General features: G+C 33.5%; 1 long non-coding RNA gene across 2 annotated transcripts; it reads right to left on the reverse strand.

Moving 5' to 3' along the window:
- Nucleotides 1-2,860: 2,860 nt before the first annotated feature.
- On the reverse strand, nt 2,861-13,927 carry LOC142549213 (uncharacterized). Of its 2 annotated transcripts, XR_012821130.1 has the most exons (13): nt 13,592-13,927; nt 13,310-13,431; nt 12,121-12,417; nt 11,368-11,496; nt 10,200-10,635; nt 9,332-9,588; nt 9,093-9,164; nt 8,749-8,874; nt 7,034-7,944; nt 6,744-6,927; nt 3,592-6,654; nt 3,095-3,181; nt 2,861-2,995 (listed from the first exon to the last, which is right to left on the reverse strand). It is a non-coding gene; the product is annotated as an uncharacterized LOC142549213 (long non-coding RNA). The 2 variants fall into 2 exon arrangements; XR_012821131.1 differs by lacking the exon at nt 13,310-13,431 and having other exon boundaries at nt 10,200-11,496.
- Between the last annotated feature and the right edge of the window lie 372 nt (nt 13,928-14,299).

Consider the following 14,299-nt stretch of genomic DNA (forward strand, 5'->3'; position numbering starts at 1 on the left):
ATATAGAGGGAAATAAGGCTGGAGTCGGTGCTGGTTGAAGCTTGGTGTAGATCAAGTGTGGTGTCTCATTTTGGTTCGGCTTTGAGGAAGATTGAGTGCAAGGGTTCGACAAGCAGTGCAAGGACTCAACCATGCCATGGACCAGACCCTGATGGGTATGAGACAGGGCCTGGAAGGGCTCGGCACCTGCTGGAACAGTCCCCAAGCATGATCGAGCTAGTGGGTGATGAAATGGTTGCGGTTGTGCTCCTTGGTGTCTAGCGGTCGTGGGCTTTGTGCAGCTTGTATGGGGCTGGGGCCGTGAGTCTAAGGTGTCAATTAGGGTCCCAAGATGGTCAAGGGGAGGTCGGTTCATGGCTGGAACCGCTGGTTGAAGGCTAGGAGTGTATTATTGAAAAGTATGAGGCTTAGGATTCGAAGGGAGCTGCTGGAAATTTCCAGCGGTTATTGGGGCTGTTTTCGTGGGTCTTTTAGGTCTGGAAGAAGTGTTCTAGGAGCTGTTAGGATGCGTTGAAAGCATGGTAAAAGTTTGGGAAAATTTGGTTGAGTTTCGGTTCGATTCGGGTTAAAACCGAGATCTCGGTTCAAGTTTTAAAACAAATTGGTTAAGTTGTGAATTTGGCTCGAGTTTATGTCTATGAATGATTTTAAATATGTTTTGGGATATTTTTAGGAGTTTAGTAAGCTTCGGATCAAAATAATAAGTTTTGGATTTATCCGGGATTTAGTAGCCGCACGAAATGTTAATTAAGGAATTAATTGAAATGCCTAGATTTAAGCTTAATAAATTATGAGAAATTATGTTTAAGCTCAAATAATTATTAGAAGTCTAAGTTTTTAATTTGGAAATTTTATGCTGAGGTTTGGTTTAATTCGGGATTAAAACGCATTAATATGTTATAGTTAAGGATTAATTTAAAAGTCATCGATTTATGCCAAATAAAAATATGAGAAAATTCATGTAGGCTTAAATAACTATTTGGGACATGTTAGTGTCAATGGAATTAAGAAAAGGTCACAAACGTGAAATTTTACGTCTAGGGGCAAAACGGTAATTTTTGGGTTTCCAGGGGCAAAATGGTCATTTTGCAACAGGGGTGAGATTTTGGGTCCTGGCAGCACCCTGAGCACAAATCATGATATTTTTAAATGTTCATGCATCATGATTACGATTTTTTTTACGCTATTATAATAATTATGGTGCATGCTTGGTTTAAAGAAATTAAGAGAGAAAAAATGAGAAAGTGAAGAGCACTCCTTCTCCGCCGCGTCGCGTCATTATTTCGTTTGTTTTCTGTCAAAACAAACCAAGGCATGTTTAAATCTTCTTTCACTCTTCAATCAAGCCATATAGGTATTTTTAAATATCGCAAGTACATGATTTTAATGCAACAAGATCGAAATTGTTCATATTTAATTATGTTGGTTAATTATATTACGTGCATAGAAAATATTCATTTTTGAGATTTATGCGATATTGCTTGTGGCCATCTCACTATCATGGGAGCATTATTTCACCCGGTCGCCAGTTACCGGTCAGTTCAGTTATGTACCACCCAGTATACTGTTGCATTAGTCTGATAAGACCTTCATTACTTCACCCGTACGCCAGTTACCGGTCATGGGAGCATTGTATTATCCGGTCGCCAGTTACCGGTCAGTTCAGTTCAGTGCAAGGGCCACTTGCGTAGACCATAATCTCAACAGAAAATTATTACATGCTATTTCAGTACAGGGCTCCAAGGAGCAAACATTTTCACTATGATTTTCAGTTCAGTTATGCACGTATTATAATAATTGCTCATGACAAGTTATTTTCACATTATGCCTCATGACATGATATATTTTTATCCCATGCAAATTTTACTATATTATTTACTCGTTATTTACTATATATGCATGCTGAGTCTTTAGGCTCACTAGACTTGATTGTTGTAGGTACTGATGATGTCGGGGCCGAGGGCGGGGACCAGTGAGCTAGCTTGGGTCGACAGTAGTGGCACCCGAGGACCTCATTTACAGCACTTGCCATTTTTTTTATGCTCAAACATTTTATCAGTTGTTGGATACTTTAACTTGTTATTTTGGCGAGTAATAATTTCTTCCGCTGCTATTTTGAACATTTAAACTTGATTTATCAGTTGATTTTGTGAATGAGGCAAATATTGAAGAGAAAATTTTTAATTTTTCCGCAAATTTTCAAACACGAATTTTCGGGCCTTCACATGAAGTGTTGGGGGAGGCGAAAGAAATCACTTTCTAGGGGTGGGATATTCTATGAGTGACAGTGCATGGGCATGAGCTACGGCTCATACTGGACTATCCTAACGACCCACGACCAGTAGCGGTGCATGGGTATGGGCTGAGGCCCATGTTGGTTCAGCCTAATGGCCGATGATCGTTACATAATCAATTCACATCCTTCAAATTAATTTTTTTCCTTTTTATTCATAAATATCGTGTCCTTCAGAATTCGTAAAATACCATTTTTTCCGAGAAAAATCATACAGTTTTAGAATATATCTTAAAATTCTATATTTTCATCTTAAACATTTTAAAATATCATTTAGCTTGTATTATGATTATTTGGGGCACTTCCAGACGTTTCGAACTACTCGGGACTAAAATGAACATTTTACCCTTGGACCCTAAATTCCGGATTTTGATTTTTTCTTAACTTTATTGTTTCTTGCCTATCCCATAGTATCATATTAAGCTTAAATTTGACTTCTAATATTTTTCTTAGACGTAAACCCGAATCTTTCTATTTAACTAGCCACCGAGGCACACGCATTGCGTGTGTCATGAATATATGAGGCTAATATAATAGACATTCATGATTTTATAACACCATGACAGTAAAAAAAAATTTACTTGATCCATGAGAAGCAAGGGATTCCAAAGCTTAAATATATTTGCCAAACTCAATCTGTTGAGAATATGTGAGAGATTAGATCATAAGATCTTGAAGCTCGTAATAAATATATTATCTCATCTACAAGATCAAAATGAACAGACGAATATGATAAGACCATTAATATAATGCAACATAATAAATGATAGGTCTTAAACAAATTCACTGTTAAAAACAAACCAGATGAAGATGGGGGCGAGTAGATCTGATCTTTGAATTGAGTATGTCATTTATACAAATACTTTGTTTGCAACCAATATCCTTCAGCTTTTGAGGAAAAAAACACTAAGTCAATTCATAATCAGCAAAGAAATTAAAATTAAGCCAACAATCAAATAATCATAAATAATATGTTTATCCATTAGGCACTACCCAAGTACTGTTTAAATTTGATTCAATAAATATAGAAAGTATAGTAGCAATGCCAAAAATGGTTATTCGGGTTGCGTGATAAGATAGAGGATGAGAAATAGATAATTATGGGCAAAGATAAAAACATGTACATAATAGATGGTGCCTCATATAGATGAATGTGTTTGAACGTAGATAATGGAATTTATTAGCATCCCCCAAATTCTAACGTTGAAACATGTAACATGTACAAATGATTATTGTAATAATTTGTACATAATGTTTTTTTAAAAAAAATTTAGAATAAAGTGAGTTGACTTACTCACAATTAATTATTCTCTATTAGGTAGCAATACGTCTTTGAAAACAACGTTTCTTGTGAATACTCCATATTGACGCTCTAAATTCCCATCTTTTACCAGAATTTTTGTAGAATTTTGTGAGACTCCTCTTGAAAGTGCCACATATAGCTGACCATGGCTGAACACATGGTTACGCAAAAATATGCCAATATTTGGGATAATTTGACCTTGTGCTTTGTTTATTGTCAGAGCAAAACTAAGCCTTATGGGAAACTGTCAACGTGTCAACTCAAATGATAATCCAGAATTATCTTCACTTTTCAAGGGCATTCTATGTAGAAAGAATCTGGTACCCTTGTGAGGACCTGTTATGATCTCAGCATCTATAAAATTTCTACCAATACTGCGGCATATTAATCTTGTTCCATTGCATAGACCAAGTTCGGGAGCAACATTTCTCAAGAGCATGATCGGACTTCCTACTTTCAATATGATTTTATGTGGTGGCAAACCACTTGGACAAAGGGAATTCAAAAAATCTTCTTGGAAGAGGTTGTGATTGTCGTCTTCTACACTATCCCAAGAGGCATACTCTTTTTCCTCTCCAGGAAACTTGATAATGAGCATTTGATTAATATTGTCGACATCAATATTTTTTTTGTGATGATGGCTCTATCAACCATATAGTTTTCATCGTTGACATGATTTATCATGTTAGGAAAAACAGAATCAATCAAAATCTGAAGTGATTGTTCTCCTTCCCATGGTATGATAATTGAATCTAATAATTTTATGAAATCACGATTCATAGTATGTTGCAATCCATCACCTATGTGCAAGAGAAATTGCGAGAAGTCAATATCTTGAGCAGATCTCATATTTTGCTGAAGGTGTATTATCTTTACGCAATGCCAGAATGTTGACCTTGAAATACTTGCAGCAATTTGTTCTGCCTTTGACCTTCGTTTAACAACCGGTAACACTTGTCGAAAATTGCCACCAAAAACCATTGTTTTCCCTCCAAACGCTATATGATTGTCCATAATATCTTGAAAACTCTTACTGACGGATTCAAAAGCATAGGGATTTGCCATTGGAGCCTCGTCCCATACTATATCTGATGCACGCCTTATTAGATCTGCAAGTTCTGACTGTTTTTTTATTTGGCACAGTGTTGATGCTGTTGGTCTAAGTGGAATTAGAAAATGTGAATGTGCAGTTCTTCCACCTTGCAACAATGTTGCAGCTATTCCAGATGTTGCTACCGCAATTATAATTTTACCCATTTTTCTCAAATGTGCCAACATTGAGCGGTATAAAAAAGTCTTACCAGTACCTCCTGGACCATCAATGAAAAAAAGTTTTGATCGGTTATGCATAATAATTTCTATGATGGTGTCAAACGCAATCCTCTGCTGAGCATTCAAACGTTCAATAGATCCCAAATCATCATCAGAAATCTGATAAGAAAGCTCATCCTAAATTATTCTTGGTAGTGTTGTGGCTTCTAGAAACTCAGCACTTATTGATGGAAAATCAAAATCAACTTTCTTTTTGTACTGATGCAACAACCTTCATATCTCAAGCAATAACTTATTGATGATAAAGGTATTTGATGAAATTTCTCGACCATAATCTTCACACATGCAAGGATGGAACTCATCCCAGAGTTCTCGAACTGTTGTTGGTTGACAGAACACCAGTATAGATACAAATAACCTTCTAAATGAAGATGGCATTTTAACAGAACGTGCTTCTTCCAGACATTGTTTTATATAATCATCCTGTTCAAGAAGTCCTCTCATTTGAGCAGACTTCTTAAATGTTGAATATTTTACCCCATTCACAATCATCAGATCTTCAAAAGATGTTGGGCCCCTGACATGGTTTAAAAGGATACAGAGATAAAACCTCTCACCTTCAGATGGTGACACAACATATACTCTCCCAACCACTTTATTGTTGCTTCTTCGACGAATCCATTTTTTTCCAAATTTTATCCATGTGTAATATTGTGGAAATTCTCGATATAAATACTTTCCAGTCAAGTCAGGATCACAATTTATTTTGAAAAATTCTGTAAGCATAGTCTTCGAGTTGTCATCATCTGCTAGTAGATAATTTACATGTTGTTGGTGGTCAAAATAAACTAAATGTTGGTTTGGTGTATGTAGTTGTAACCTAATGACTGAAGGATACATCCTACCGAACTCAAATGAGAAAATTCGCCACAATGCTTCAGGCGCACAAATCCACCTTCCATCCACGTACTGTTGGATTTCATCACAATTTTGCCCATTTCGTAACTCTAGTGCGACCCGATCAGGACCTTTATGGATGTACTTGTATATGTACTTGACACATTTAATCCCTCCACGTACTTCAACATTAATATAACAATCATATTTTAATAAAAGTCATGGATTGTATGGGACAACCCAACCATTATCAATGAAGACATTCTCATTGTTGGTAATTGATACTTGGCCACCTTCACGTCTTCGATACAAAGGATATGAATCATTTCCTCTAGATGTGTATTCAACAAATGGCTTTGGAAAGTTCTTCTTACATTTACCATTTACCATGCATGGACAATTTGGATTGGTTGATCCACATAGCCCATGTATCACATGGAGGACAACTGCTTTGTGTAGATTGGGTTCTTCTGTTTGTTAAGGTATTTCAGCACGCACAATTGAGTCAAAGCGATCGAGAGTACACAACTTGTCATTATTTTCGAATATGACCAACATATGAACATGGGGAAGCCTTTTTTTTTTATACTCAATGATGTACGAATAAGATCAGACCTTACCCAAAACCCCCTATCCACAATGTCTTTCTTCAACCCTTCAAATTTAGATTTAAATTTCCTTGTAATCAAATCTGGACGGTCTTGAGATGATTGACCAGGAAGTAGTTGATATTTTATCTCATTCCAATTCGGATTGCATGTCATTGTAATCATTATATCTGGTTTTCCATATGTTTGTACCAAAGTCATGGCATCTTGATACCGTTGGTACATATCACGTGGGCTTCCACCGAAAGATGATGGTAAAATGATTCTGGTACCAACATTTCCTGTAATGCATTTGGTAGATATGTATAATTTATGAGTTGTAATATATGTTGTGAAAAATAATATTATAATAATAATTAAGTTATAATACCTGCATTATTTTCACCTCCATGTAAACAATCTTGCAATCCTTAGTAAAGTTCAAAACGTATATCACGTTGATTTGAATGTATCCATCGTAGTCTTTTTGTTTCAATCTTTATGTAATTGTCAACTACGTATTGTTGAAGTAGACGGCCTCCTCTAAGTAGCAAAGATGGCGAATTTTCGCGTATCTGAATAAAAAGATAATTTACATTATATGAGTATAGGTTTATATGTAAGTTTTAAATTTTTTTTACTTAAAAAAATGAAGCATAAAGTAAAATATTTTTCACTGACCTGTAGCATATACGCATAGTAATTTAAGCATGTTAACCGGGTACCATTGAAATTTCGGCTATTTATGTCCCAACCATATGTACCATATGGCAGAAGGAGTGGATATTGCAGAGGATCATAATAGCCAACTACATCTTGAATGCTGATAAGATTTCCACCAATACCTTGTATAATAATATATCGACCGCTCAAAGTTTCTTGAAATTCGTTTTCAACAATTACAGCTGCTACTTGGGATGTTGTTGGTAAACTATATTGATGTTCATTAGGTTTTTGTTGCCTGATAATGATCCTACAGTTAGGTATGTCTTGATATTTGCCAATTTGTCGAAACAAGTGCACAAATGGATTGTGTCGATCAAGAATGTTTTGTATCTTAAGCAGTAATTCTCACCTTAGTTCTGGATTTTCATGAAGTCTATTGTCTATATCATGATCTGTATCTACAATCCACATTTGCATGTACCGTGGCCTACAATTCTCATTTGTTAGAAGACTTCCAATCGAGTGATATATTGATCCATGGGCACGAAATGTGTAAATTCCATGTGTACCGGTTGTTAAGGACTCGTCTAAGTTGACTCTCATCGATGTAAAAGAGAAAACATGATTGTATGCTCTTATAAACTGCCGAAAATGCCTGCATTCCTCATTATCCGCAGCATACAACTCTTGCAATTCAATAGGAGAAGGGATATGATCCAAATTTGTATTTCCATTTCTACAGCAGAATTGTGATGTTTCACCATGAAACAATAGAGCTTGGCAATGCATACAAATTCTTGGGTCAGACACTTGTCATCGATAATTTATCCCACTTTCACCGAAATTTCTTGCTAGGTTACGATATCGACGTGGACGTAGATATCATTGTATGTTAGTAATGACATTATTTTCACTGAAGTTAATTCCTACAAGATTGTTCAAATTAATCTTCAAACGAAGAAATTAAAAAAGAAATAGTTGTTGGAAGATTGAATGAATAAGCTTCCCAGTTTATTTTTAAATCAATTTTTGAAACTTTTAAATGATTAAATATGTGTGCATGAAATTTTGAAAATTATAGTTAAAAAATTAAAATCAATCAATTGGTTCATGGAGTTTATCAAAGTTAGTAAATAATATATTGAGAACTTGAGAGGGGAAATTGATGGCATAAGCAATAAAAAGATGTTTGTAACATAAAATACACACATATATGTCAGAAATAGAAAATGTAGAGAAACAATTATTGTAGCAAAGTAATACTTATTGATCCAACATATTTTGATTCATTTATTTGATTTTAAGCGATTATACGCTGTTATATGCTGCATTAAATACCTACCTTGTTCATTGTTTTTATCACACAATTGTTGCAATACAATTGGAGATGAAATACCATCTACTTTTGAGCGACCATTTTTGCAGCACAGTTAAGGTGTTTCATTATGAAAAATTTAAGCTTGACAATGTAGACAAATCGTTGGTTTGTACAAATGCCATCAACCATTATATTGACTATTATTGATTTTTTTTGCTAGATTACGATATCGATGTCGACGTGAATGTTGTTTTTGAGCCCTAACAATCTATGTTATTTTATGATATTGATATGTCATGCAGTTATATGTTGATTTCAGGTGCCTTATATTATACATAGATGACATAATGCAAATTCATGAAAAAAATGGTACATGTTACGTCAAAAGGGATATTTGAATTTAGTAGATTACTTTGCTGATTTAAATCAGTTAGACGTTGACATGTGCTAGTACTCCCTTGCTCAAAATTTGATATCATTGTTTGATAAGATAATGTCTGTATACGACACACTTGTCCAAACGTAGTTGCGGTAATTCCTGACATAAAAAATGAACGTTAAATAATTAATTATTTTGTTGTTCAAATTATTAGATATAAAAAATATTTAAATGATGATGTTAAATTAATAAAATATTATAATTTTATTTATTACATGTGGATGTAGTATCAAATATTGTTTTGCATATCGTATAATATAATATTTAAAAGAAATGTTTAAAATCGTTTGACTTCAAACATTATAAATGACATATACCATCTTGATTTGAAGAAGTTTCTGTTATTGCATGTGATGTGGTAGTCATAGCCAAATTGTTGTTGAGGGAAACTGAAAAATGTATAAGAGCGTTATATGTTTGTAGAAGAATAAATAAATAATTTTCTGAAATAATAATATAAATAAGAATAGGTGATTGAGTTATATAAAATTAAAAGTACCAAAAATGAAAATAATGACTGATAAATAGGAAGCATTACATATTTTATGTAACATACCATTCAAATGTGTAGTAAAATATGTCATTTCAACGTTGGATTCATCAGAAGTTGTAGCATGTGCACTTATATTTATACGTCTTTGGTAGTTTGACCGACATCGGGCTAGATTTGTTTGTCGTTCAGTTTGTGTCATTAATTGTCTTTGTGCTCGTCATCGTGCTGTGTTTAATTGACGCCTTCCATTGTCATTGCGATTGGTATAAGTAGTAGCCCGTGTAGGAGGAGAAGACATTAAAGCTAAATAGTATTTTAATCTGTGTAAATATTTCGAAGAAAACTATTAAATATTGGTCTCGACATGTTTAAGTTCCAATAATTAAAGAAATGTAATAACACATTCGTGAATAACATGAATATACCAGCATTACATCTATATAAATTGAAGAAAGTTGATGGCAGAAGATGGTAACATGTTTTAATTGGATAAACTATTGTGGAAACATGAATAAGATTTGTGCCAACTGGTGCAAACTTTGTATTACATAAAAAATCGTTATTATATAAAGGGAAACCTTGAACAACATCAATAAATTAAATAGATATTATACCGAAATGAACTAATTGCAAGGAAGCCTTAAATATACGCTTCTTTTGCAAACCATTTGCATTATAACCCATAAACCAAAACAAAATTATTAACAATAAAGGAAATTAAAAAGTGAGTAGATAACCATTACCTTTTAGGGCCGGCTAATAATTTTTATCTCTCCTGCGATTCGTTTAAGGTGGTTTATGAATACAAAATAGAACAATTACATGTTTTTATTTGCAATTGATAATTTCATCAAATAATCGGTGGAAAGGAAAAACCGTGTGAATTGTGGAAAATAGGAAACAATTTTAAGACAATTTTCGATAAATCAACCTTATGCTTTGTTGCCAAAATCTGAGAGTAGAACGTGTACCTTGCTCATTGTTTCGTCCGAATTATGTATTTGCGATGTGTAATTCGGACATAAAAAAAATGAATTTGTGTTTTATCGGATTCAATTTGGTTCCAAGAAGAATAAGAGAATCACAATCTTAAAACCATCTATAAACAATATGGCTCGTAAAATAATTTGTAAATCGAAACGAACAACAATGGGAGAGATCGATGGCAAAAAGTCACAAACTAACATGTTTCAGTATCTGATTGTGATGGAAATTTATAAAAGAAATAATGGGTTGAGTGGAAAAGAGAAAATATGTGATTATCACAAACTTATATGCTTCAGTAGATGTTCAAGCATGCGTAAGATATCAATAAATCCCATGATAATCTGCATCATTATCATGTAAATTCGTCGAAACACCACACCCTTAAGCACCCGTAAATATGCGAAACACAGAAATGAAGAAAGATAAGCATAATATTTTATTTTATCAAAAATCCATTTTTGATCAAAACTAACCTTCTAGGCAACATGGTTGAATGAAAAACAATGGGCAAAAGGGAATTTTGGAAAAAAAAGAGCAAGTAGGTCATATGAAATTCATGACTAACACATCAAGGAACACAGAAAATATACATTTTTTACAACTTTTTTTTTTTGGGGTGCGGAGATGATGGATGAACATATGAAATGATGCCCTCTAATGAAGTCTACACTATTTTTATATTACTTGAATTAAATGTGAACCCCAAATTAAAGTGTTTTAACGATGTAGAAGGTATCAAAATGAGAAGTATCACCCACGAAACATTTTATAAATACAACAATATAATGTAAAACAATCAATGTACATTAAATAAGAGAAAAAAATGATTGGAAAAAGTTATCATGTAGGATACACAACTAAGTTATTAGGATTTAATTTAAATAACATCCATAATAATTGTGATATTTCTACTAAATGTTATTGAAATAATTCTTAACTTTACCATAATGATTTCTAACTATAGTTACTAAAATTGTTTAAAATTTATATTTGAATTGTTTTTTCTTTGTAATCTTCATGAGACAACTAATAGGTTAATATTTGACCTTCCTAATCTGTCCTCGTCAGAACTCAAATATAACATTATTATTCACAAAGAGTAGATATCAAACCTCGTGGCCTTAGGAATCAAACTCGGGCTTAAGATTGAACAACTTCAAGGCTCTACCACCTCGACCGTGAAATTCGAACGGGGGATATAGCAACCATGGGCATATAGATCTGTCTCAGCACCATTGTTTCTGTTTGAAATGAATTATCACTGATCTTAGATTAGTTAGCCACAGTTAATTTATTTTTTTATACACATTAAATTTGACATCTCTATCATTCATACTTTTGTTAAATATTTTTAATTTCGTTAAAATTTCAACAAAATTAATCATCATCCTCAGTAAACAAAATGTACATAAGCTTTTATTTCTAAACTTTAATTTAAATAAAAATATTAATTGTTGTAATATTTTATGACATGAATTCGATAAAATTTAAACAAAATTCATCACCATCCTACGTAAACAAAATGTACACAAATCATCAAGAGATCACCTTTAGTTTTCCAATAAAAATGAAAACACATATTGAATTTTTTTTTTAATGAGAAGGTCACGCATTGTATAGATTCAATAAAATAAACGATATAAAAATAAGACTATGGCCATCATATAGAGATTGTTTGTTATTAATTTTTTTAGCCGTAAAAAAAGACATATTTAAGCATAGGAGATATTGTAAGAAATCAGATCACATTGGTGGGGAGTTTACAATTTAAATATTTATGGCGTCCAAAAGGGCAAAATCAACAAAATTGTGTTTTGCACAATGATTAAGGCAAATAACCTAGTCAGGTATAGAGAGAAGCTTACCCATCTAATCGTCACCCTCTCCTCAGGGGGTCTCTTCAAGTCCAAAGGTCGACGACCAGTTAAAATTTCTAATAACAATATCTCAAATGAGTAAACATCGCTTTTGGTTGTGAGTTGATTTGTTCTGATATACTCAGGATCAAGGTAACCAACAGTTCCTTTTACTTTGGTTGGTACGTGCGATCTGTCCGAGTCTTCTCCCAGCCTGGCAAATCCAAAATCTGAAACCTTGGGTCTCACACTCTCAGTCAAAAGAATATTTGAGGGACTTGACATGTCTGTGGATAATTTGCTTCTCTACATTCAAGTAAACGATAATTAACCAGATAATACGTTTCAAATATATAAGGAGGTTCCGAAACAAACACACCATGTAGAAATGGTTGTTTCCAGAATACAAATGGAGATATGTCAGGACGTGAGCAACATCAACATCAATCAAAAGAACAAATTTTAATAAATGCAATATAATTTCTTAACCACAACTTTTATCTATCATATTTAATTACTGAGTTTTTTTATACAATTGTTGTATTTAGTAATTTGATTCGAAATTTCTTTGCATAATGCTTTATTTATCATCACTGCATAATACTTCAACTATGCTGCTCTTTTTGCCATATACTTTCTTGATTTATTATAAGAAAGGAAGACTTAATTAATCTTTTCTTCCTCCTATTTCTGAACATGATTATAATGCCATATATCAAATGTGCAGGAGGAGGCTCGAAAGGTTTATATCAAAAGAAAAAGAAGAGTAACGCATCAAAGCAAACTCTTCTAACCTAACGCGTTTATAGCAGAAAATAATCTTAACAAACAACAATATATTTTCAATTCATGATTCTACTGCAAAGGCCAAAAAAAGAGACAAATCTTAACTTCGAGATAACAATGAACATTACATGGCAGATATTTACCATCAACGAAACAGCATAAAACCATAAAAAATATGATAAAAATTATTGATTGGCCTTTCACAGAACTTATATGCAAACAGAAGCGTATTCCCTATATCCATTTTGAATCCAAACTTCTTTTATTTTGACAATAGTAAAACGAAACGTGACATAAACTTTCAAACTCAGACACCATTATCGGATGAAAAAAATAATCACATCTCCAAAAAAAAAAGGATATGTATCGCAAATCTCATTATTGACAAATCAGATACACGTTAAACGCTTACATCGCAAAACGATCGCGAAGAAGAACGGAGATGCGCGCCTTCCCCACGCGGCAGCTGTAACTTTGGAACTCAACAATCAACTATACAAATCTCTATGTTTCTCTATTTAGTGAGTTTTGTATCTGAAATATACACAATGGACGAAACCGTCACGGGTGATGATGTGGACCAGTAATCTCGGGCGTGGGATAAATAAATTAGATTGACGCAAAAGATTACATCTTTAATTGATGGATCGAGAGAATCTCCAGAAATTGCATAAGAACGCTGTTGTGTACTTACCAGAGGACCCGTTTGATTTCTTGGCCGGGAAATTGAATTTCAATCGGCAGACAGGAGGGTGGAGATCAAATGCAAAGGATGTGGTTTTTGGATCGTCGAGGCCTAACCCGAATATATGTTGGAGGAGATCGTGGATTTGGTCCATCCCAATCCAACAAATTTCGAGAGAGAAGATTTGCAAGGATCCGAGGAGAAGATTTGTGAGGATTCAGATAATTTGGAGAGAGAAAATTTGTGAGTGTGAATCAAAGAGAATCGTGCAGAGAGAGAAGATTTGTGAGTGTGAATCAGAGAGAATCGTGCAGGGTGTGTGGTTTGTTGGAGATGTGGAGTTATTTTGAGAGAGAAATATATTTTAAGTGAAGTAAAAGGATAAATGGGCAAAAGGGTGAATAAAAATTTGGTGTCCGCAGTGTCAGTTATTAAATGCATCTCAGCATTAATAAAATAGTAGAGATAACTTAATGACTAAACCATGAAACATTTTTAATCCGAATAAATTCATAACTTAATATTTTTTTCTCAAATTTTAAATATAAATTTTTCATCCTTAAACTTAACATGACATCTTAAAATATACTCATAAACATTTCTTAGACGTAAAATTAAGCTCCTATACTAATTCCCCAATTCCTTTTAAAAATTAACCGTACATCCCGGTTTTAACTCGTATTTACTCAAAACTTAACTAAAATTTACCAAACCTGA

Source organism: Primulina tabacum, chromosome 6 (genome assembly GCF_025594145.1).
Source record: "Primulina tabacum isolate GXHZ01 chromosome 6, ASM2559414v2, whole genome shotgun sequence".
NCBI lineage: Eukaryota > Viridiplantae > Streptophyta > Magnoliopsida > Lamiales > Gesneriaceae > Primulina > Primulina tabacum.